The sequence below is a fragment of the Malurus melanocephalus genome, unplaced genomic scaffold, assembly GCF_030028575.1.
Source record: "Malurus melanocephalus ecotype Western Australia unplaced genomic scaffold, MMel_1.1 scaffold_88, whole genome shotgun sequence".
Taxonomy (NCBI): Eukaryota; Metazoa; Chordata; class Aves; order Passeriformes; family Maluridae; genus Malurus; species Malurus melanocephalus.
The window spans coordinates 56,420-80,281 of NW_026623320.1; positions in this window are offsets into that span (position 1 = coordinate 56,420).

Genomic DNA, 23,862 nt, shown 5'->3' on the forward strand with positions numbered 1-23,862 from the left:
CGGGCAGGCGGGCCGGGCCGGGCGGGCGCGTCTCCTCCTCCTGCTCCTGTGTCGGCCGGGCCGCGCTCAGCGCGAGCCCCGCGCCTCCATCTTGGGACAACGCGGATGTCGGCGCGGCGCAGGCTCGCGGCGCGCGGGGGGGCACGCGGGAGGGAGGCACAGAGAGAGGGAGGGAGGGAGGACCGGCCGTGTCCCGGCGTGCAGCGCAGGCGGGGGCGAGGCGAGGCGAGGCGGCGGCGGCGCGCTACCCACCGCAAGCAACCATAGAGAGCGGCCGAGCCGCGCCTTCCGGCCGTGTGCACAGCCGGCGGCGCCCAGCGGAAGAGGGGAAGCGGGACTGCGCCTGCGCAGTTGGGCACGCGAGGGGAAAGCCGCCATGATGGAAGAGGGCAGCGCGGGGCCGCGGGGCGGGGCGGGGCTTAGGGCCGAGCGTGGGGTCGCGCAGGATCGGAGGAGCGGCCCGGGCAAAGGGAGAGGAGAGTGGGTGTGGGGTACGGGAATAAATACCCATAAATACATGTATGTACACAAATATACACACGTACGGGTACGGATGTACGTGCACATATACACACCTACACACGTATACAAATACATACATGCATGCGCGTACCTGCACATGTACGGGTACATACACGCATATACATGTACACACACATATGCACTCGTGCACTCACAAATGTACATGCACATGTACAGGTACATATACATATATACACATGTATGGGTACGTCTGTATGTGTACATGCACATATACRCACGTATATGCATGCAYAYATACATATATACATGTACCAGTATATACACGTATATACATGTAGACATATATATACACCACAYATRTGCAYGTACACATATTCACTCACAYRCARGAACCTATATATACATAYATACACACAGATGCACACACATGAACATACACCTGCACACTCACAGACATGCACACATATACACACACCTATACACACACACACACACATGCATGTGTACATACACATATCTGTATACATATACTTGTCAACACACACACATAGATACGCATGTACACACATACATAAACATACATATGAGCATGCAACTGCACATGCATGTACTTGTGTGGATTGACAGGCTCACATGTACACATGCCCACAGACACACGCATACCCGTGGGTGTACACAAAAGCACATGTGTGTAGGATACATTGCATGTACATATGCTCATGCATACATGTTACGCACACACGTGTTCTGCACTTGCACATGTATGTGCATGCACACTGACACAYAGCGGGTGTATGGGCACACATGGGTGCACACGCACACACGTACTGACCTACACACACACACACATGTGACCCCGTGGAGGCCAGCAGGCAGCCCAGGGACTGGTGACACAGCAAGGGGCCATCACTGCCGTGGGCAAGGAAAGTGGCTGCCACCAGCTCCGAGTCCCTCGGCAGGTCCCCTGCGAGCCCAGCGGAGCACAGCCTGTCCGGCGGGCCCCATGGCAGCCTGCCTGGGCTTTATCGGGTTTAATCTGGGCAGGGAGCCATGGCCAGCTGGCAGSAGGGAGTGCTGGRAGGGGAGTGGCCGGTGACCTCTGGAGGGGAGCCCATGCTGGAGCCGTGGGTCAGCCAAGGCATGAGAGGACAGACAGTGCCAGGCCTGCCCACCCTGCCATGTCTGGGCTGCTCTGCAGGCGAGGGAGGTGAGGACTGGRASACCAGGAGCAGAGTGACCCATAGGTGACAAAGCATGAGGACAGCCTTGCTGTACCAGCCTGGAGTGGTGGGCAGAGTGCCACCACGGGGTAAATGTAGGACAKCAAATGCCTGGTGTTATTCAAACCTGGCATCTTGAGGGGCACAGCGGGCAGAGCTGGCTGGTGGGGCTGGAAGGCTCAGGGAGTGGGACCCAGCCATGCAGCCCTAAGGGTGGGCAAGAAACCCTCTGGTCCTGTGCCACCCTGCCTGCCTGGCTCTCTTCTGCCCCGTGAATGATTTTTCCATTTCCTCTTTGGTCATTCCTTCCCCTATCTACACCCAGGCCTATGCGTTGCAAGAACATTTTTTGTGTGATGTTAAAAACACAAGTAAAAGTTGTGGTTTGGCAGGTCCATGTTAAAAGCAGGTTGATCAAATAATTTTAAAACAGGGCAAAATGCAAAATGCAAAATTTCACTTTTTTTTTTTAATATTGGCTTTTTAACGCTTTAAATGTGTGGCGCTACAAGCATAGAAGGGGAGAAGGAGTAAGTAGAATGAAAAAAAAGGAAAATAGATCTGACTGTTTTCTATATTACCCCTTAATAAAGGCAAYTAAATACAGGTGCTTCTATCCTGGCAGAGAGTATRCTGTTTTGTTTTGTTTTGTTTAGTTTTGTTTTTAAAAATACAAACTTGAAATGTGAGTAGTTCTTAAATGTTAGAATAAACTGTGAAAACCATAAACACAAATTCTAACAGCATGATACTAAAGCCAGGTTCTGGGCCAGGAAATGGGTGTTTAAGAAGGCGTCATTTTGGCACAATTTTGGAAGACCTGTTGTGTTTGTTGYGGGGTAATAGCTGGTAAGAGCAGTGGACTCAAATGGCATCATTACACACAATGCAGAGAGTCCTGCTGCTGACAGAAAACGTGGTGGGTCGATGTATAATTGAAATATTAAGACTGAATGAAGTATTGTACTTCAGTGTGGTCTGAAAGCAGGGTACATGGCTGTGCTTAGATGGACATTTGGTAATTGTCTAAAAATAAACACTGGCACGAACACAGCCTTCTGCATCTGGAGGCTCTCTCCCACACAGTAGCAAAACCTGCCAACTCTCATGTATTAAAATTTCAGATTCAGGCCAAAGTTTATTGTGCCATGAGCTTTCCTGTTACCTCAGGAGTAGTAACATTGAAAAAAACCAGCATCTGGAAGAGGCACTGTCTTGCTACTTTTCCCTTGCAGTGTTACAGAGCCCACATGTCCAGTCCTTATCTCCTTGATAAGGAGACTGACTTGACTGTAAGGATGCTATGAGGAAGCATGTCACAAGCAGAGTCCAAGTAAATGACATCTGCTCTCTTCTTACCTACAGAGTCTTCTCATCGCAGCTCAGGCTGGTCAGGCATTATTTGTTTTTGGTATATCCATGCWGGCTGTTCCCAGTCTGGAAGTTCTTGATCTTACTGTGTCTTGAAATAATCTCCCAGACTTTCAGGTGAAGCTGCTCAGYCACGTCCTCCTTGATCTCCACACCCCAGATCCTCCTTGCCTGCAGCCTTTGGGGACCTCTCACAAACACTGCAATCATTGAGAGATGGCAGAAGGTAGCTCACAGTGACATTGGCCAGCTCTTTGTCTTGTCACTYACCATCTGATCCCATCAGCTTGCACATGTCCAATTTACCTAAGTGCTCTSTAACTTCATTCTGCTCATCTGAGAGCAGCATCTTTCTCCCTCAAGCTTTGCTGCTACCCATGAGGTGTGGGAGTCCCAAGACTACACCATGCACGTGATGGCACCCATGTAGTCTTTTCTGTATCCTGAGCCACTGGTGCTCTGTCCCATTTAGGAGCAATGATGTCAAAATTTCCTTAGTCCTCTTCTTGCCACTGATGTAACTACAGATGCTCTTATTGTCCCTCATATCTCTCACCTATTTCATCTCTAGTTTAGCYCTGGCCTTCACAATTTTATSCCTGCATGCTCAGATGGTGSTCCTAAAGCCCTTCCTGGAATTTAWCCCAGTCAATCATTGCATGGAAACTGGCCCCTGATAACTTTTATCAGGACATTCAGTCATCTTCTTGTTTCTTTGTAGCAGACCGYACCAGTATCCAAGACAGGAACACGATTTATGTGATGATGATCTTTTTAAGCCCTCTGTGTTTCCAAATAATAGTTAACACTTGTGTGGGTCTTTTGGATCTTGGAGAGCATCAAGTGCATTCTTTTCCCATGGATTGCAATTCTGAGATCTTGTCCATGGTTAGTAATGAGCAGTTCAGAAGCAATCACTGCTCTGAGRTTATTTTGCTTGGATGTGTCACAGGTTCTTCTCTGAAGATACCAATGCAATTATGAGGAAGGGACAGATGATAACAGATGGACAAAATGTGCAGGATGCATTGAGCTGGTGTGGATGCTGGGGGTGATTTATGGCACTGTCTAGATGCAGAGGTATGGAAAGGAGACTTCTCTGAATAGGACGCAGGTGTGAAAAGACTCACCTTTCCTTCTGTTTTGAGGAGATGTGAGACAAATCACATTGTCAGTGGACAGGTGAAGAATGATACATTAAGGAATATACCCAGAAAAAATTGCAGCATAGCAGTGTTGCATGGATGACCAAGCGGCATGAAGGATTTAATTTTGATTCTGCCTGGGATAAGTTGCTATTTGAGCGGAAATACTAAATCATTTTTAGGTTTTGTAGCATGTGCTTGCAGCTTTTTATTACTCTGAGGTAGCTTGACTAGCAGTAGACTAACTGGGGGCCATTGATGTGCCTAAGTTGCTTGTGTTACAGTGGGGATGATTGTACTTTCCTGCCTCATTTAAGCATGTTACATATTCTAAAGTGATGAGATATTAGGGTACAGAAATGCTTTTGCTGCCATGAGTGCTTTCAGCTACTTTACATTGGTATAGTCAGCTGCTGGAAAGCAACTGGATCTGCCTAGCTGAGCAGGCTCCGAATTTGGAGAAATCTGACTGGSATTTCCCAGGGGAAAAGCTGCCACTCCCTCCCTGCTTCCTTGCTAATCCCTGCAGCTCTTGGGCCTGGGTATGGACTGCAGCTGAGGAGAACAAATGGTTTGACTGTCTTTTGCAGCGATCCCCTTCACASAGCAGGCTCTGGTGAGATGCTTCAATTACATTATTGAAGTAAAGCTTGGTAAAAAARTAAAAATCAACTATTATGGCCAATACTCTGGTCATGAAGTAGAAGTTTTGCAGAAAATCTAGTTTTAACGTCTGAATATTTGGAAACAAGCACATTTTTTAACTGTTGAAGGAAACAAATACAACTTGTCTCATAGACAAGTTGTATGGAATAGGCAGTGRTTCCCAGCAGGAGGAAAAGGACTTTAAAAATAGAATCCCAAGCCTCATTCACAATTTGCTTGTGATGCTGGAGAAATGCCATCATGAACCAAGTCTGCTGCATATTAATTTCAGTAATGTTGATCTCACTTCAAAACTTTCTTGCAAACACACAGTGCTGTGTGTGCCCTGTTCTAATTTAATTTGAAAATCCCAATACAAACGGTTTGATAATACTTTTTTTTTGTGTTCACTTCAAATAATTGTGTGTGTAAAAATTAGATAGTGAAGCTCTGTAAGTGTAACCTTTTAGCGGTACACTGAAGTATACAAAGACTTTGTGAGTCAAGCCAAATGCTTCAGTGTCCTTTTTTTGCAGATGAAAAGATAAGGGAGGGGAAAAGATCATCAGTGATGGGATGAAATACGGAAGTTTTGAGTTAGAGCATAGTCTGGGCACCTGGGAGATTARAGAAATCCCCTTTATGTGGGCGTTTCTGAAGGGCTATGCATATTGAAAAGCATCCTTGTTCTCCCTYGGCTCCACACAAACCCATGAACAGGTTAAGATGGGATGTGGAGGTTCATGCTGTCTTGAAGCAGCTCCCATTTCTGAGACTTATCTCAATCGACTGAGGTTGTTTCAGTTCCTTCCTGTGAAGTGAGGGAGGTTTCATGATGCATTTTGCTGAAATAAGCTTGTCAGGGAGGGTCTTGTTTCCCCGAATGCTTTGCCCAGCCCAGTGGCCTCTGGAAGGAAATAGAGTGAAAGGAGAAGCAGCTCKTGTGTGCCTCTGTCTCCAAGCCTAATGTACCATGTTTCTGCAAGCCTTCCCCTTAGCTCCTCCAGTCTTCAAAAGACAGAGCAGAGTAYAGGCATTTCAATTCTCTCCCAGAGGGTGAAAAGTTTGTGATTTCCTGCAGGTCTTCATCATATGTCCTTTGGTCACCTGCACACATGAACTGGAAATGCTCTTTTTTGGGCCATTCTGCATTCTTTCCAGTTCTGAGCTCTGAGGGTGCCAGCACGGCAGTGATTTTCAGCCCTTTATTTATTTATTTATTTATTTTCCATTTTTGCTCGCTGCTGTGCTGTATTACACGCTTTTCTACATTCASAGTCTGGACCTGGTTCCTGACAAGTCTGTTTTCAGAAAGAAGTCTTGAGCAGCTGTAGCTGTAAAAGATGCTTAGGAGCMATGTTTTTGTTTACTCTGAAATTTCATGGGGACATCTTGGTCTGATTTGCAGCACTCAGCATAGCTGAAACTGCCTTAAATTACATAGCTATGCAGGTTTGGGCTGCCATTGTTTTGGTTGTRGAAGAGGAGCCTGACTGACAGCTGGTTTTCTGACCACATGCCTACGTTTGKTTTTTTTTTCCAAGATATATACAGAAATCTGATTTGCTGAGCAGAGCAAAATGGCTTTGTGCAATTAATGTTACATGCTTAATAATGCTTGGAAGGATGTAGGCAACTGCATTTAAAATGCTGCCATGGCTAAGAATATCTGTATCTCTATCTATATCTGTATCTATATCTATCTGACAACCAATCCCAGTGCAAACACGTGCTTTTCTGAAAAAGGGGTCGCATAGTGCCCAGTTGTAATGTTGCTGTTGAGACAAAGCACTCTAGTTTTCCAAGAGAACTTGTGTCATGCCAGAAACTCACTTTATCCTCGGGTTGTCCTACACAGGGACAAATCCAATTTATGACTTTTTTTTTTTGTCTTTGGCATTTTAATGTCSTAATTGCTTTTCTATTTAAACAGCTCATTCCTTGAATGCAGAGTAGGGTTTGGTTTTTAGCTCTGCAGTGGCACTTTGGTGAAATCAGGCTCAACCAGCTCTCCATATTTTTTTCCAGTCAATAAATGATTTTTAAAAGGTCATCATGGCATAATTGAAAAGTTGAAGGCTCAGGTAATTAGCATCAATAYGCAGCTTTCCCCACCCAGTATTTTATAAGCTGCTTTACTAATACTGTTTTCTGGGGAGGTTTTAATTTTAAAAGGGCACTCCCGAGGGGTATCTGCATGAAGATGAAACCTTATTTAGCTGGGAAGAAAAAGCATCAGCCACAGCTCCAACATCTTGTTTTACTGTAGATGTTGCTGCTTGCTGCAGATCCAGCAACACCAAGTTCRACCTTCTGCAGCTATCAGGACTTGCCCTGTGGTATGACCTTGCTCTAAAGGTAGAATATACAACTCACAATGTTTCTTCATCCGTGTGTAAACTCCAGATGTTTGGCTGGCTGCTTCTTTCAGGAAAACAAGAGGGATGAGGAAGAAGATGAAGAGTTGAAGGTGCTTCACATGCCTTGTCACAGTGATTGCCTGGGTTTAGTATCAGGTGGAAGTTTTAGTCCTGTATTTTGTGTCTTGCTCCCTGWCTTACTTTCAAGGAACATCAGAGGAGGAGGGGGAAAAAGGACAAGGAACTAGAAGGCATTGATCACTGAAGAGTGTAGGGGAGAAGAGGACGAAAATGTTAATTTATTRCCAAAGTGGGGATGAATTGTGTTGGAACCCAGAGGTTAAAAGTGCTATAATCTGTGTCCTGAGACAACCACTATCCCTAGTGCTGAGCTCTCCATTGAAGTGTAGGATTGAGACATGCTACACAGAYAAAGTTTTATGCCTGGGGTCCTGCTAGAGTGTGTTGCAGGCTGAATCTGACCCATGYGACCCTGGCATGTGACCACCTCACACCTCTTGACCCTAGAACTGAAACTTGCTCTGGACTGATAATACCCATATTGCAGAAGAGATCACCCAGGCCACTTTGTGACCAACAAATGCCTTCAATAAGTATTTGACCTGTCAGAGCATTGAACATCTGTCCCATTCATGCCAATTCAAAAACTGCACAAATGTAGATCTATGGTAAGAGATCTTGTTAGCATTTGTTCTTTTGCTTTCAGTTTTGATTCCAGAATTTTGTGTTTTGTAATATCAAAAAATAATACATTCTGTCTGACATGCTGAAGGAATACAGCTGTTTTCACTGAGAAGGTGAAATCCTACATGACAGAGAAAAATCCGCTTGAAATATGTGCAGGTTTTTCCCTGAATAAGCACTGAAATGTTTGACCCTTGGGATGGAAATAGACCTTGGARTTTTACCAAGGTGCTTCAGAGATCCTTGCTCCCACTGCTTTTCACCTTCAAATATGATGACTGGAGCTGTCTGGATGCAGGACTAATTTAAGTAAAAACAAGTGTATTTTAAAACAGGATCTTGATTCTCTGGTCTCTCAGAAAGTCTGCTCAGGTATGAAACAGCTTTTGGTGCTGATTTTCTAGGCTGGTGTTTAATTKGTGTAAACTGTGAAATGCTGATTTTACTTACATGGAAAAAGCCAAGCTTTTGAATAAACTATTGTGTTGTTAAAGATCTGATCAGCTTCTTAGTACTAGTTCTTGAATAAACTTCAGTACTTATTTATTACAGGTACTTAAAAATAAAACCAGCTACTTCACACTGTTTGGAGACATTGAAGAAGAAGTATAGAGCCCTTTATGCACATGAGAATCAGATTCAAACAGATACAATGAATGTTAATTGTGACTTCTTGTCATGTTTTCCTTTGTAAGCCTAAAAATTCCTTGACACCCTTGCAATTGTGGAAAGAAATATTAAAAAAAAAAAMAMAAAMCCCACAGAGCAGATTCTGTGCCCAGGGATTATTCTATAACCCTGAAAGTTTGAACTGACACCATTTTTGCAGAAGGAAGCAGCGGGTGAATGCTTCTATTCTTTTTCACAAATGACATCTGATTTAGGAAGTACCTGACCTGGTATTCTCACCATTCTAGAGAGGATATTGAAAAATAATATAATCTCATGTTTCTAAATTGGTCAAAATTTATGTCTTTGCAGATTTAAAGACGTTGTAAAGCTGGATGAGCACTCACAAGGCATGGTGGGGTAAGACTTAGTAGTATAGGTTTGGTGATAGTGGAAATCCCAGCAAAGTCTGCTGGGTTGCAGTTCTTTCATTTACTGTATGAACAAGACTGGATGCTTGTCTATTATTTAGGRCTTCTTATCTGTGCTTATCTGCCATAAAGGAGGAGAAATGGAACAGTTACTTTTCAATTGGTGGGCTGTCGGACCCAGTTAYAAGAATTGCATCTTTGAAATTCAATGACAAATCTCTCTTTTGGAATGGAAAATTTTCCTTCAAGGCACAAATTACCTACTCCAGCTTGGAATGAACAGCTGGAAATGGTTGAAAAATCTGTCCCTCAGAATGAGTGGAAATGTGGCAAGATGCATTGTGTAGGATGGGAAGGTTATCTTGTATTAAAATACCCACACGGAACTGGTGTTAAAAAAACTTGCATGTTACAGCCCAGAAGGAATATCCTTCAGTTTCCAATTTGGGTTAATTCCATGCTTACAAATACTGAACCCATAAGCAAGATTYGCACAAGAAAATCTTCTCTGAGAGTGACTACTGTGGTTTGATTTCCCTGCCAAGGCTCCATGTTTTCCAAAATCTTGTTTATAAGCATGTTGGATCCTCAGCGAAGTGTTATATAGCACAGTAAGTGCTTACAAAAATTTATGAACTGTAAATAAAATTGTACAGTTATTTCTAATACTATAGTGCTTGTAATGCTGAAAATAGTATTTTCATACAGTGTCATATGCTTAATTACTAACTAAGATATAACTCTGGCTATCATGTCTAAGTAATTTTATTTTTTTTTTTGTCTTTCAGAAAAATAATGGCAAACCTGTGAATTGAAAGCAGATGAAAAGAATGTCAAAATTAGTGTCAAAACACTCAGGGCTAGATATGAGCCCTGAAGTTGAACTGAAGTTCTGATCCTCARTCTYACTGTGACTTTATGGACATATGSRATACACAARGAACAATGGCTTTCTMYGTCATGTTGAACTTWCCTTATGTGCTGGTTTTGCTGKGGTAGAGTTAATTTTCTTCATAGTGGATGGTATGGGGCTGTGTTTTGGATYTGTGCTAAACACAKAGTTGATAACATAGAAATGTTTTTCTTATTGCTGAGCAGGGCTTACACAGAGCYGAGGCCTTTCCTGCTTTTCCTACTGCCAGGCTGGTGTGAAGACTGGGAGTCCATGGGAAATTTAGAGAAGRCACTGTTGTGACAGATGACCCAAACTGACCAAAGGGATATTCCATACCATACAACATCCATCCCTGTGTATAGGTGGAGGGGAGAAGGAGGAAYGGAATGATATTTAGAGTGATGGCATTTGTCTTTGCAAGTCAYCATTGTTCATGATGGACCCCTGCTCTCCTGGAGATGGCTGAACACCTGTGGGAAGCAGTGAATTAATTTCTCTCTTTGTTTTGCTCACATGCATGGCTTTTGCTTTCCCCATTAAACTGTTTTTATGTCAGCCTGTGAGTTTTCTGGCTTTTACCCTTCCAGTTCTCTCCCTGTGTCCTGGTGGGGGAGTGAGCGAGTGGCTGTGTCAGGCTTGGCTGCTGGCTGGGGTTAAACCACGACACCTCTGAAGAAGAAAAGACTTCTCATACTGTCCCACAGGGACATCATGGGATGTCATCTGAGACACAGAGGACAGGTGTYCCTTATCTTCCTTGCACAGACACACGTTTATGGTGTGAGAACTGGAGAGGTCACCTCACAGGCTGACAACCATTGACAATTCCTTTGTGCTCCTATTTCAGTTTCCACTCCCTTAAATTATGAATAAATAAATATATACCTAGCACAACAGAAGGCTGCTTYTCATGGTCTTTATGCTACAGACTACATGTAAGTTATGTGAATGATGAAATATTTGAAATGCAAGGTCTTTTATATTACATTTACATTAAACAACATCTAAAGTCTTTCCTGACTGACCTACTTGAGCATATAATTCTCTTGTGTACAGAGACCATGGCTTCTCTCATTTTCAAGTGTCTTTTGCTAGCAGTGGTTGGTCTAGAAAGTGTTTTGTTTTCCCTAGCTTTTCTGTTTGTATTTATGTGTTTGCATTGGGACATTGATACAGGGAAAAAGAAGGCAAATATATGATAAAGGCTAACACTTGAAAACGTTGCTTTGGAGTATTAAAACATACCTGTATTGGGATTTCATACATCTGTGACAAAGACAATTTTTATTATCCTGACAAGGAATTGGTGAGGAAAATAACAGTAGCTTATTTTTAATTGAAAACAAAAATGTCTTGAATGAATCCATATTCTGTTAAAGTAAAATGGGGATAACTGGAATAAATTGCGAATTGTTTATATAGAAGTGTTGTAAATCTAAATGAGTACTGATAAGGAATGACCTTAAAGATAAGAACCTTATATCATGTAGATTCTACATCAGTGGTTATCACTGTCTAGTATGCTGTTACAGAATTTCCTTTTTTTTTTACCATTTGAGGATGGTAAAGATGTGTGATATTGTTAGCTTTGTGGCTCTGAAAATGTTTTCAGTCAAGRCAGCACAGATAAAAGGGCTGCAGGGAAAGCATCAGGGAGGGATGTCTTTGCTCTGCAGGTGCTGACAGAAGCTGATTWTTGAAAGAGAGTTGTTCCCTCTTTGTGCCAGGTTCTGGTAGCTGAAAATAGTGGTGACTTCCGTAGGGCTGTCTGTGAAGAACTACATTTTATCTGTAGATAAAGCAATTATAAAGGTACTGTGYGGACTGCTATCACAATGTTAATTTCTTACCCACTTGGGAAAATGATGTGAGAGGCTTTGGACAGCCTGTGTTGTTCTGGAAGCATCTGGGTCCTCAAACTGATGAATAACTAGGCTGAACATGCCTTGTACTGGATTTGGAAGCCAATGGGGTTTATGCTGCATTGGAACCATGGAGCCCCAGGGGACAAACGGGGTGTGCAGCTGCCTGAGATCTGAGTTAAGCACAGAGTAACAGCACTTGGGGAATTGTAGCAAAGTCCACACCTCCAAGAGGGGCCTCTAATTCCTTCGCCAACTGGACAGGAAGAAGCATCCCTGGCTATTGCTGCTAGCAATCATCACAACCATGTGGGATCCGAGCAGGAGATTTTACATTTGGGGGTCAAATTCTTGAGGGAATGTCAAATGGCCCCCTCACGTTTTGTGCACTGGGGAACAGATGAGTCATCCTCTCAGCAGAATTATGCTCTGAGGAGGGATGGAATTTTTCAGTCCTGACCTAATAACTCTCTTATTGGTGCTATGCAGAGCAGAAGTGGGCCAAAGCCAACCTTTTAGTGCAGCTATTTGAGTAAGTGGTGCAAGTAACACCTCATGTGTGAAACTTGCAGGAAGTCCCAGTGCAACTGGGTGCGTGTCTGAGACACACTGAGGGGGTGTCACAGAAAAGGAGTTTCCTTGTCAGCTCTCCTGGCTTTTGTTCTCCAAGATTTATGACAGGTTTTGCTGGGATAAACCACGTGGCTTTTCCCGACTGCATCCTGTAGGACTATGGTGCCCAAACTGAATGGCCTTTAACATTAGTCTTTAAATCTTTTAATGTAGTGATTAAACATGACAGGGATTAAGTCCCTGTCCAATAGCAGCTCACCTGGATGCTTTGTTGGTTAGATGCASAGCACAAAGCCAAATGCTCTTAAGCACCCAAGCATACGGCTGTTTGAAAACGTAGCAAGCTCCATCATGTCTCATGATTAGGAAGCATTTCTTCTTTATTGAAGATGAAGTGGAACAAAAAGTGGCAAAAATGAAAGCCTTTCAGAGCTTTTCAGATTGTGAACCAAGGTTGGAGCAGAAATGGAAAGGTTTTATCCTAAGTTTTAAAAATATGTATGCAGTAGGGTTTAGACATATTTACGCAGTACCTAGTCTAATGGRAAAAGAACTTAAAATTTCATAGTTTCCTCAAATATCCAGGCAAGAGACTAAATTACTCATATAAAATAAATAAAATAGAGTTTGACACACAAACCATTAACTAATAAAAACATTCTTCTGGTTGCCAAGTCACCTAAAAATCTCTCAGGAAATGTCAGAAAGGAGGTATACGTGTGAGCCATAGAGCCTTTAATTATGCCAACTCATGTTATATTTATTCTTGCAAGCTTTTTGCCTCGGTATATTTTCTTTTCTACTCATCGTTTTATGTGGGTTTTATGGTTAACACACAGTTCATGCATGATTTAAACCTTATTCTGGAGACAAAGTCCTTTGTTTCCTCATTGGCCTTTTCCTATGATGCTAATTACTATAGCAACTGAGTGCTTCCCATGGCTTTATTTTCATAACATCTCAAAATGATGAAATGATGAGGGGGTAGCAATACTGCGCTATACAGATTAACAAAAGGAAGTTTGAGGTAAAAAATTAAGTAAGTTCATTAATTTATAGAAGGAAAGTGCCATTTCAAGGAAGTTAAATTGTCCATTGCTGGGTTTTGTTTTTAGCTGGAAACCACTCTGGGATGTGTGATGATTGTTTTTTCCTCCAGAAAAAATAAAATCAAAACTTTTTTCTTCCACATGCTTGAATTTAACAAGAACACATTYGTGTTGCACTGGCTCCAAATATTTAATTTGAAATGTCTTCTCCTAAAATGAACTCAGAGAGTGCAGAAGAGTCCTTGGCAGATTGTGTCTCCTAATGCATAGTCTCTTTACAGGGGTTACATGATGTTATGTGCTGCAGCAGACGAAATCACAATTGTGAGCCTGGGTTTCTAAAAAGCAAAGAAAAGACATGGATTTATCATACTATTGATTTTTGTAAATATGCTAACAGCCAGAACAAAAATATCAATTTCCCTGCAGAACTGGTGCCAGCTATGCAATGAAGAAGGTGGCAGAGAGCAGCTGCCAGCTGCCCTTTTTGGGCTGTCTGGGGCTTTTGGGAGATTTGGGATGCTTTGTCAGAAACATTCATAGGCATTTCTGGACAGAAAATTTTAAAAAGGGAGACCCTCTCAGCTTCCAAAAGCTTCTTTTGCTTTTATTTTGCTACCTTTTGTTTGCACGCTGCTTTGCACTTCTTCCTCTGTCCTGATGCCACGTGCTTGCCTTTCTCTGCACCCCTGGCTCTCGCCAGGCTTCTGTGCTTTTTGTACCATGTTTTATTCATGCATCAGTCTTCCTACTGCCTTGCTGAACACCAGCCCCTGCTTTGCCCTTTCATGCTTTCTCTACTCAGCCAGTCCCAGTTTTCCAATTCYACTCCCCCGAATGTTGTTTTCCTCATTGTCTTGACAGTGTCCAGACCCGTGCCCCCACTTTTGCCCTCCTGATCTTTGCCTTTTCCTGGTCCAGCTGCTGGTCCTCATCTTCCCTCTGCCTCCCCCAAATGCTGCAGTCTGATGATCCCCATTCAGTCCATGTCTGAATCATGCCTTTTACATGGTGCTTGGACGGATGATGTGTTGCTCTTCGGTTTCAGCCACTGCTCAGTCTGAAGTGTCCCAGCGTGCTGRAAATGCAGCTCCAGGCACAAGGGAGCAGATCAAGCCTGTGACAACGCCATCAGTTGTTTTGAGGAGCCCTTTCTGAGGTCAGAGGGGCTGTGGATATCAGGAAGGCTGCTCATGGACAAGCAGGTTGTGTAAAACAGGATCTTTTGGCTGGTCTGCGGAGGATGTGGAGGGCAGAGGGTGGTGGGGAGAGGGCGTGGGTGCACTCCATTCCTCCAAAGTGGCYTTTTGGACAGCCTTGTTATTGCCAGCTCCTCTCTGAGGTTTGCTTTTCCCATCTCCAGGAGTTGGGAGGAGGCAGCTGGACATGGCCAAAGCCCTTGGCATGCCTGCCTGATCCATCAGTGGCACCTGCCCCCTTCACACTGCCCGCCCAGCACCCTCTGTGCACAGGGCTGCCTCCTCTCTCAGGCAGAAGGGCAGTGTAAGGCAGGTGCTGTTTCAACCCTGCTCTCTTTTTGCTGCACAGTGGTGTGAACCAGCTAGGATTTTGTAAGGAAGAGCAAAGGATACTCTGACCTTCACAAAATCCCTTTTCATGAACTGCTGCTAGAGGGAAGCCGCCCCACCATGGGGAGGGATTTTTAAACAGAGGAGATGACTTGCAGCAAGTGTGCAGTGTGGTTAGAGCAGTCTTCCAGTTTAGCTGCTGCCTAACCCTAAATTTCAGATTGCGCAAGGAAGGCTGAAGAAATGGGGAAATGGTRYGAAAACTGAGGACAGAGCWTTCTGAAACTGAAAAAATACACRAGGCAAGAYRTCATCCRCAAGGCAAAGAACCTGTGGTCTGTWCTCACTGCTGGASTTATCTGTACATTATTTCTGAAAACTGTTCATCTGTATGGGCAGCACAGCTGAACTAAATTTAAGGAAACAAAAACTTTGCCCAAAGGTATTCTCTGTCCCAGCAAATGAATTGAAAATACAAAATTCATGGGGCAGGCAATCAGATTTTTAACAATGGCTTAAAAAAATGCGGGGAGACACTTTTACTGCATATTTTAGCATTTCAAGGACAGCAAAAAGTCGCTGGCATGATTTAGCTGTATCTGGAGAGCTGATGYAATCCTTATCAGTAGGGAGTTGTTTAACACATCTGAGCTGAGCTCCTGCTGGTGGGCTCTGCTGGACATGTTTGCAGTGTAATGGGTAATATGTGGATRTTTTAGGGACCCTGCTCTAGATTCCTCTCTTAGAGCCTGATAGCTCTGTTTCCCTTGTTGCTGACAGTCGCCATCTGGGTCCTGGCTTTGGAGCTGGGCGGTCTCACCAAATGAACTCATTTGACCCAATGTGCCTTGGACCCCCAGAAAGTACAGGTAGAAATGGTAGAGGCCTTTCTGATAACTTAAACTGGGGTATCTTGCTATTATTTGTATTTATTTTGAGCTGAGAGTTCACAAAAGAGGATTTAAGTAACCTTGCATTGACAATCAAAGCGCCTGTGCTGTATCCTTTGTGGAGAGAAGCAGGAGGTGAGGACAGGAGGTGCCTTGAACGTTGCCACAATGATGGTCACTGTGGTAAGCAGAGCTCCCAGGGAGCCTGTTTCAGCTACAATAAACCCCTGCACCTTCCCTCTCACAGCAGACCAGAGATTTATACTTTTTACACTCACTTTACGATCCTCCCGAAGCTCTCATAACTTCTTCTGAAACTCCTGCACACAAATAATCCCCATCTCCTGCTAAGTGTCCTGGCAGCGCAAAAATGATTTATATCTTTACACTTTCAAATATCATTGAACAGGGGAATCCCCACTGTTTCCTCCTCAGCTTCTCTTTGCCTCTCTCCCCCTCGCCAGYGAGGATTAGGCTCGACTGCAGCTGACTTTGCTGTCTCACTTGCTGCAATGGGGTGCCAAGCRTTCCACAGTGATGCAGCAGTTTTTCCTCTGTTCCCTCCATTTCCCCTGGCTGCCTCCACTCACTCAAAGCCACAGGGCTGATGATTTTGCCTGATTCAGGGATGTGATAAGGCTCTGAACTTTTGCTGGGGGCTGGCTTGCTGCAGTGAGTCTGAAAGGTGCAGAGATGTGAAGGAATGGGTGAAGAGCCACAGGATTTTCATGGACTTTACCAGGAATGAACCAATTCAAAGTTTACTGATATTCTGCATTGGTATAACAACATGACCTTTTTTTTATTTTTTTTTTTTTTTTTTGGTGGGAGAAAGGTAACCATTATGAAAAAATTGTAAGTTGTATACCCATGCATGCCTATGTGCACATGCTTGTTTGGATTCAGAAGTGGAATTGATGGGAACTAACACTGAAAAAATGCAAGCACATTTTTTTTTTATTCCTGTCAGACTTTTTCATGGGCCTAAAGCATTGTCACAGGACTCGWCTGGTTGCTGATTTTCAAAAATTCAATGGATTTGTGACCTCACTCATATTTCTATGAGTTTTGATAAGTACAGGTTATTAAGACAGTGAATAAAACCTAAAAGACCTAGCTTTTCTCTTGACTTTGAAATATAATGGTTTATTATTATTGTTGTCATTCTTGCTGCCAGTCTGAGCTGTAGAGGCTAAATTTCGATATTTTTGAAGACACTCCTGGAAAACAAATTAACAAGAAATCTGCATTAGCATGGATGGCTCACATTACGCTCTACTTGGTACATTATAATTTTCCATCTTCTTATTTTCCTTCTGATTGTCAAAAGTACTTTTTAATTTCTCCAAATYGCTCTGTAAATTTACATTCTGGCTTAGCTGATCTCTTTTTCKATTTTAGAAAAGTCAAATTGAGTTGGCTTGGTGAAGTAAATTACTTTCCTTCAGATGAGATGGGTTTCACTGAAGTGTTGGTTCACAAGATGCACAGCTCCCTAACTGCTGAGCTGCATTAATTGACACAGATGCAAAGCTGTCCAGCTGGAGTTGTTGCTACTTGTAAAGGCAYGAGTAGGAAGGAAAGTTGTTCCCTTCCCTCTCCTCTCCCTGCCCTGTGTTACCTGTCTGTCCAAGGCCAGGTCCAAGTTTTTGGGTGTGGTACCTTCAGCGCGAGCCTAAGGATGAGCAGCAGTGGAAGGGATCTTGCCTCTGCTTTTTCTTTCAGGTTTCAAATACGTGCTCACACGCTGCCACAGTCACTTTGGTCTTCACTGGGTTAAGGTTTTAACTCAAGCTGCCCCTCTCAACTGAACTTCAATAAACCTAGGAAAGCATGTTATCAGTCTACAGGGAGAGGCACGAAGAACCAGGTGATATGAGAGTACTTGGTGCCAGTGCAGAGGCTGAAGATATCAGACGTATTTAATTTTTTTGTTTTCCATTTCTACTTTATCCCATGTTGTCTTCAGAAAAGCTTGAGCTGTAAATGATCATGTAGACAAGGTTGCCTTTTCTGTTTCATTGATGTTCATCCTCTGTTCAAGAAGTTTTATACACTCTAAGCTGCTTTATGTCTTTTGACCTTTTTTTCCCACTAAAATCCTTGTACCTATCTCTGGCTTAAGAGGTCTCGTGCAGACTGAGAACCAGACTGTGAAAGGTCTGTGAAAAAAATATTTCCACTGGTCAATATTCTGGCCTGGTGCTAGAGAGCAAAATACCTCTGTCTGTGTTAAAATGCTAACAAATCTAAGCATTGGTCAAAGCTTATATTGAGTATTGCAAAACCTCATCAACTTTTGGATCATTATCTGTGTAAAGGAACAGCCCCTCTATTAAAAAAAAAATAAAAAAAATCTAAGAGAAGATCAGATTGATGGTGTTCTCGGTCATAATTCTTTCTGTCTGTGTTGAGAGGCTGAGGGAAARAGGTGTGTGAATTTCTTCCCGGGCTGTACTTGGCTGTTTTCCCCTGCTGCTCTGCCCRGCTCTCCCCTCTGGCTGTGAGCGTAGGATGAACTCTTGTGCAGAAAAGGGGAGAATCTCAGAGCAAGTGCACAGCCCTCCAAAAATCCCAGCTTRTCCTTTATAGAAAAAAGAACTTCTAGCAACTAATGTTTTATGCATCTTTAAGGGAAAGGGAAACTACTTGCAAATGRCTGATTTTATTTGCAATAGAATTTCAAGTGACTAAGCAAAAAGAAACATATAATGCATGGATAGAGGTGCCAAGGAAATATTTYCATCTGGACTTTTGGATAATGCTGCCCATTAGTTGTGTAAAAGCCTACGTTATGCTCATCTGTTTGAGCAGGGTGGCTGCATAATTAACCTTGCTAATTGGGGAGGATGCTGTGGTAGAAGATCAGGTGAGAGAAGTTAAAATAGCAAAACAATAAAAACTGTGCAGCAGAACTGATGCCTGAAACAACCATCCACACACACAAAGGAGCAGCAGTTACATTTCAGATTCAAGTCATAGCAGGCTTCAGAACCTCTGCTGCTCATGAAGGGACAGAACATCTCTGAAAATGAGCTGAAGCAAGGAAGAGGGTGGCACATCTCTGAAAAACTGAGAATTTGTGCGTGTGTTACACCACCTCTTTCTGTTCACAACTTTTGTTCGTAGGTTAGGTGTTTGGYCCACYTGGAGTCCCTGAACAGGCAGCAGARAGAGAGGGACTCCTGGCTGGAAKCTCCTAAAGTGGTAAAAGATCCATGCTTGTTCATGAAATCCCTGAGAACAATACAGTGGGCCTTACTGAAAATTTTAACAAAGAGTATTCTGAAAGAAGTGGAATATGGCAGCTAGGCCAAAATTGGTTCTAGTTTTCTATTTCATACCTTCACAGAAAGCCAAAAAAAAAAAAAAGAATCAGTTTTAGCCAAATAACTAAGAAATAATGAAATCAAGGTACGTACTCTTACAGTGTGTTTCAAGAATAGCAACAGCATAGGAAAGCTGTCAATAAAAGCAATAAATTGAGCATGAGTTAGTATGTGTGACTGTCAGGAGTGAAAGTGAGACCAGTTAGCAAAGTGTCTTTATTCCTCTGCGTAGTAAAGACACCATCTTACAGGGTGTCTTTGTTCCTCTCTGTAGTAAAGACACCATCTTACAGGATATCTTTGTTCCTCTGTGTAGTAAAGACACCATCTTACAGGATGTCTTTGTTCCTCTGTGTAGTAAAGACACCATCTTACAGGGTGTCTTTGTTCCTCTGTGTAGTAAAGACACCATCTCCAGTCTTCAATTGGACAATAACATCTCTTACTGTCCTCTGTACCTCCTGTCTTGCTCATGGCTCCTCTCTCTTGCATAGAATTTGTGAAATTTTCTCAGGCTTGTATCAGTTTATTAATGTTTCCTGATGATCATTGTGCCCAGAGCTTCTCTCTGTTTTCCCGTGCTGGTTTCCAAGTGGGAGAATTATTCTCTCAAAGTCTGAATCTTTGAGAACTGAGCTGAACTGTGGGTCTGGTTCTTATTTTTGCACTCCGAGTCACTCCTGCAACCTCTGTCTCTTTTTGTCTCCCTGTGGCCACATTTACTGTCTTCCAGTTTTTCCTKTTTGCTGGTGCACTAGAAGAGGACCTGTTGCTCCATAGCCAGCCACTCCTGCATCTGCTCCAGCATCCTCTCTGGGACAGTAGCAAGTGTCAGGTTTGGCAAAAAAGGTCTGCATGATAGTTAAATAGAATTTCCTCAGAGGGAGAAAATGTTTGCTCTTGCAACCACCATCGAAGATCAGTTTGTGTCCTGCAGCGTACACTGGAAGAGAGCTCCAGTAAAATCAAATCACATCTTTATTTTTAGCACTTGACATATTCTCTTTTTTTTTTTCTATGAACTTTTCCATTCCCTTTTAATTTGCGAAACTCCTGGTCTCATGTGCCTCTGGTGGGAAGGAATTGCACCAGACAGTTGCTGTGGGAAAGRATTGTTCTTCATCCTTTCTCTTTCATTTTCTGCAAATGCCCTTCTGCTCCTTTATGATGGGAAATGATGAACAGAACCCACTTTCTTTGGTGCCGTTCATTTATTTGAACACCTTTATCTTTTCCCTTCTCTGAAGTGAACAGTTTGATATTATTATTCATCTAGAAGGTTTTCATGSCTCTAATTATTTTCATTATAATTTCTAAACTAATTTCATGTCTATTTCGTCCTTCTCAAGGTGTCYAGAACTGATCACGATGTGCTCAGTTTGGGTAATAAAAAAGTATTTTCAGTATTTCYTCTCTGTTCCATTCTTTTCCCTTCCTAACTGTTTCTCTTTTTAGCACTACAAGGCACCTCTGACAAAATGCCAGTGAAACACAAGTGCTTTTCTTACTCTTGACAGTTAAATTTAGAAGCCAGAAGATGTAGTTTATATTCTTCCTCACAGAAAGCACCGTCTTCTGTTTGAAAACGCTGCATTCATGTGTGATGGCATCTTGCTTTATCGGTATCTCACCCAAGATCCTCWCTTGATTTACTTAAATTTTTCTGCCTTCTACCATTTTCATTCTCCCATTTTTTTTTGTTCATTTCCAAACATTTCCAAAATCTTTTGCACCTGACTGTCCAAGACTGTTTTGCATTTTATTCTTCTCCATTCCCAGAGCYTGAGTTTATAACAAGATAACTTGAGTAATCTTGTACATTTAGTATTGTACATATTTAAAACACTTTAAATCCAGGTCAAATCAAGACATTACCATGGTTTGTTAGCAGGTCTAAAAAAGTTTGGCYTGACTATTCTGTACTTATAGCAAAACACTAAAATTCACTTGGAAGCACAGGTGCTGATCAGCTCATCAGTCAAACAGGCTGCAGAAGGCCATGGGGCAGCAAACAGTGATAATTAAGGGCAAATTTGTGAGCTTTTTATTTTTTTTTTCACAGGAGACACACTGACCTACAAACAAGGAGAACAGTGTAGCTGGACCTTTCATGGTTACAGCAGCCATCACAGAGGCATACTGGGGGGTCAGAAAAGCAGACAACGAATTTTATTTTTAAACAAAAATACTTACCCAGGAATTGATAAATCTTCTCTCATTACCGTAAAATATTTTTGGTTCAAAAAATGTAATTACATATTAAAGAAAAAAAATCTGAAAAACCTCCCCACAAACCCCAGTTTCTTCTTTCTCAGTTGCTATTTCCTGACTTGGGGACTGTTTCCCGGGCAACATAACAAAAAGGAACTACACGAGGTTATTCCCTCTTCTGTTTTAGGTGAGAGTTATGTCCYTCTGTTATTGTTAAAGAGATGAGGTGTATTTTGCCTTGAAAAGCACTTATCATGAATTTCTGCCTGAAGTACGCAGAGCCTGTGCAATCTGTTTTGTACCTAATGTTTGCCAAGAGATGGAGCTGCAGAGTAAGGCACCTACCGAGCCTGACTCTGTAAATCAGGACAGAAATAATAAAACCCTTGGCAGCAAAAACCTGTAGCCTCTCTTACTGATGCCTGTTACTCTTCCCCAAGTGACGACGAGGTTTGTGTTGGGCACTGAGCCAACTTTGTCCAATCTATTCCAATTTATTTCATTAAGCCATGGCTCAGAAAAGCCAAGAAACAAGCTATATTAATCTTGCTGGGTATCCTGGCCCCTGCTCAGATAATGTTAGAGAAAATGCTCAGCAGCCCCACAGTTGAGCAGWAAAAGGGTGAAAACAGCTGCTCTTTTGGACTTTCCTTAAAAGCTCTGTCTCCTGCAAACACTCTCATGAAATGCTGGTTGCGCTCTTCTGTTGTTACTCCAGTAATTTTCTGGGGCTAAATTCATAAATTAGGAATTATGCAAAACATAATTTCAGTTTCTAGGCACCTGCAGTGTGACACAGAAGACAGCAAAGGGTTTCCCAAACTGCCAGAGACCTGAGTTTGTCAATCTGCAAAGTGTCCCTCCCCATGTGGATTTAGGGCTTAGCTCTGGAAGCTGTAAACCTGTGTCAGTACAGAGCAAAGCCAAGTATTTTTGGAGCAGAGCTCGGGTTCAGCCCTGGGTTAATGCAGTGATCTGGCATGGCTGACCCAGCTGCCATCCACACCGTGCTCCTGTCCTTCCTGTCCCAGCACTCTGGCAGGTAGAACAAGCTCAGGTTTGTCTGTACCTGTCTCTAATATCCCAGGATTGCCTGCAGTTACTTTAGGATTAGGTGCATCTTGCCGAACTAATGGGGCTCCCGCTCCTCTCCAGGCCCCAGGGGATTGTCAGAGCAGACATTCCTGCAAACCGAGTCACTCCGGTTTCTGGGTCTCYCCAATGTCTGCCACATCAGTTCTCACACCAAAAAAAAAGAGCTGTGAAAGGGCAAGGAATGACCCACCCAGGTACCCTCTTGCACCCAKGATCAGTCAGGGCATTACTTTGTTTTCAGATCTGTGTTCTGCTTCATTTGCTTGATTCAAAATCCTCGTGCCTACTGACTCTTTTGGTGAGAACCAGCAGATTATCATGGGATAAATTCTGCCTCAGTTGCGCTCCCAGGTGAGGGAGGAAGGGAGAGARGGAGGTGAGCAAAGTGAGKTGAGTMTGYCYCTGTCTTTGGATTGCAGWGCAAAACTTGGGGCTGTGCCAACCAGTTTTGAACCTTTCTTCTAATGAAGATTCCATAGATTTCATCATTTGTGTTATGTCAGTGAGACAGAGACTCAAAACTAAATAGATTAGAAGAAAAGCCACTTGCGTATTTGCTAAACAGGATTGAGAACAGTCCTTTTTCATCCCTGGATTTTTCATGGGAAAAGGCTGACCTGGATTATAAGCATAACTTCAGTAGGAAAATCTTGGCTGGGAATACTGATCAGACTGAGGAGTTCAAATACTTTTGAGGATAAGGATTCAGTAGTTTCTGTCTAGTTAGTATTTCCCTTTGAGTGTCCAAGACAGCTCTTTTCTTTCTAATTTCTGTTCTTTTCCTTAATTTTGGGCTATGTTTGGCCCCAGCTGTCAGATATTTGGAAAATTTAGCWTGGCAGCCCCAAGGTCACTTTGGGTTTTTAAACTGCACAGAGTTTGATGAAATATTTTGTAATCTGATTTCCCAGGGAAAAGTCTGTTTGTCAGTCTGTTATTTTATAGCTAAGCAGGGAAGAAAATAAAAAAAAAAATAGCACAGGCAAGAAATTGACTATTTTCCATGCTTGTAGGTGGTGGGTGTCAGGTCAAAATAAATGTACTTTTTGGCCATATGTAGATCCAAAATAGCACCACACACATTGTGCCTTGCTGTAAAGGAAAGAAGATTTTGAGTTGTGTAAAAATAAAGAAATCAACCTGATTGCAGGTGATAACTTCTTGACACATCTGTGGGGTTTTTAGTGTGGTCAATAAATTAAATGTAATGGTATGTTTTGTCATACGTTAAAGATGTTCTCATTTATACAGGTAAGCAACACTTTCCTATTGCCTCCCACTATCCCTGTTTTAGAGATGTGGATACTGACAGAGGAGTGGGAAAGCAACCCCACATGGAGCTCAACAAATTCACCAGAAAGCTCTTAAGAGGTTTCACTCAGTGCTGAGAGATGCCAGTATATTTATGTACATATATTTATGTACAAATATTGGCTGGTTACAATACAGCTTGTTGGGAG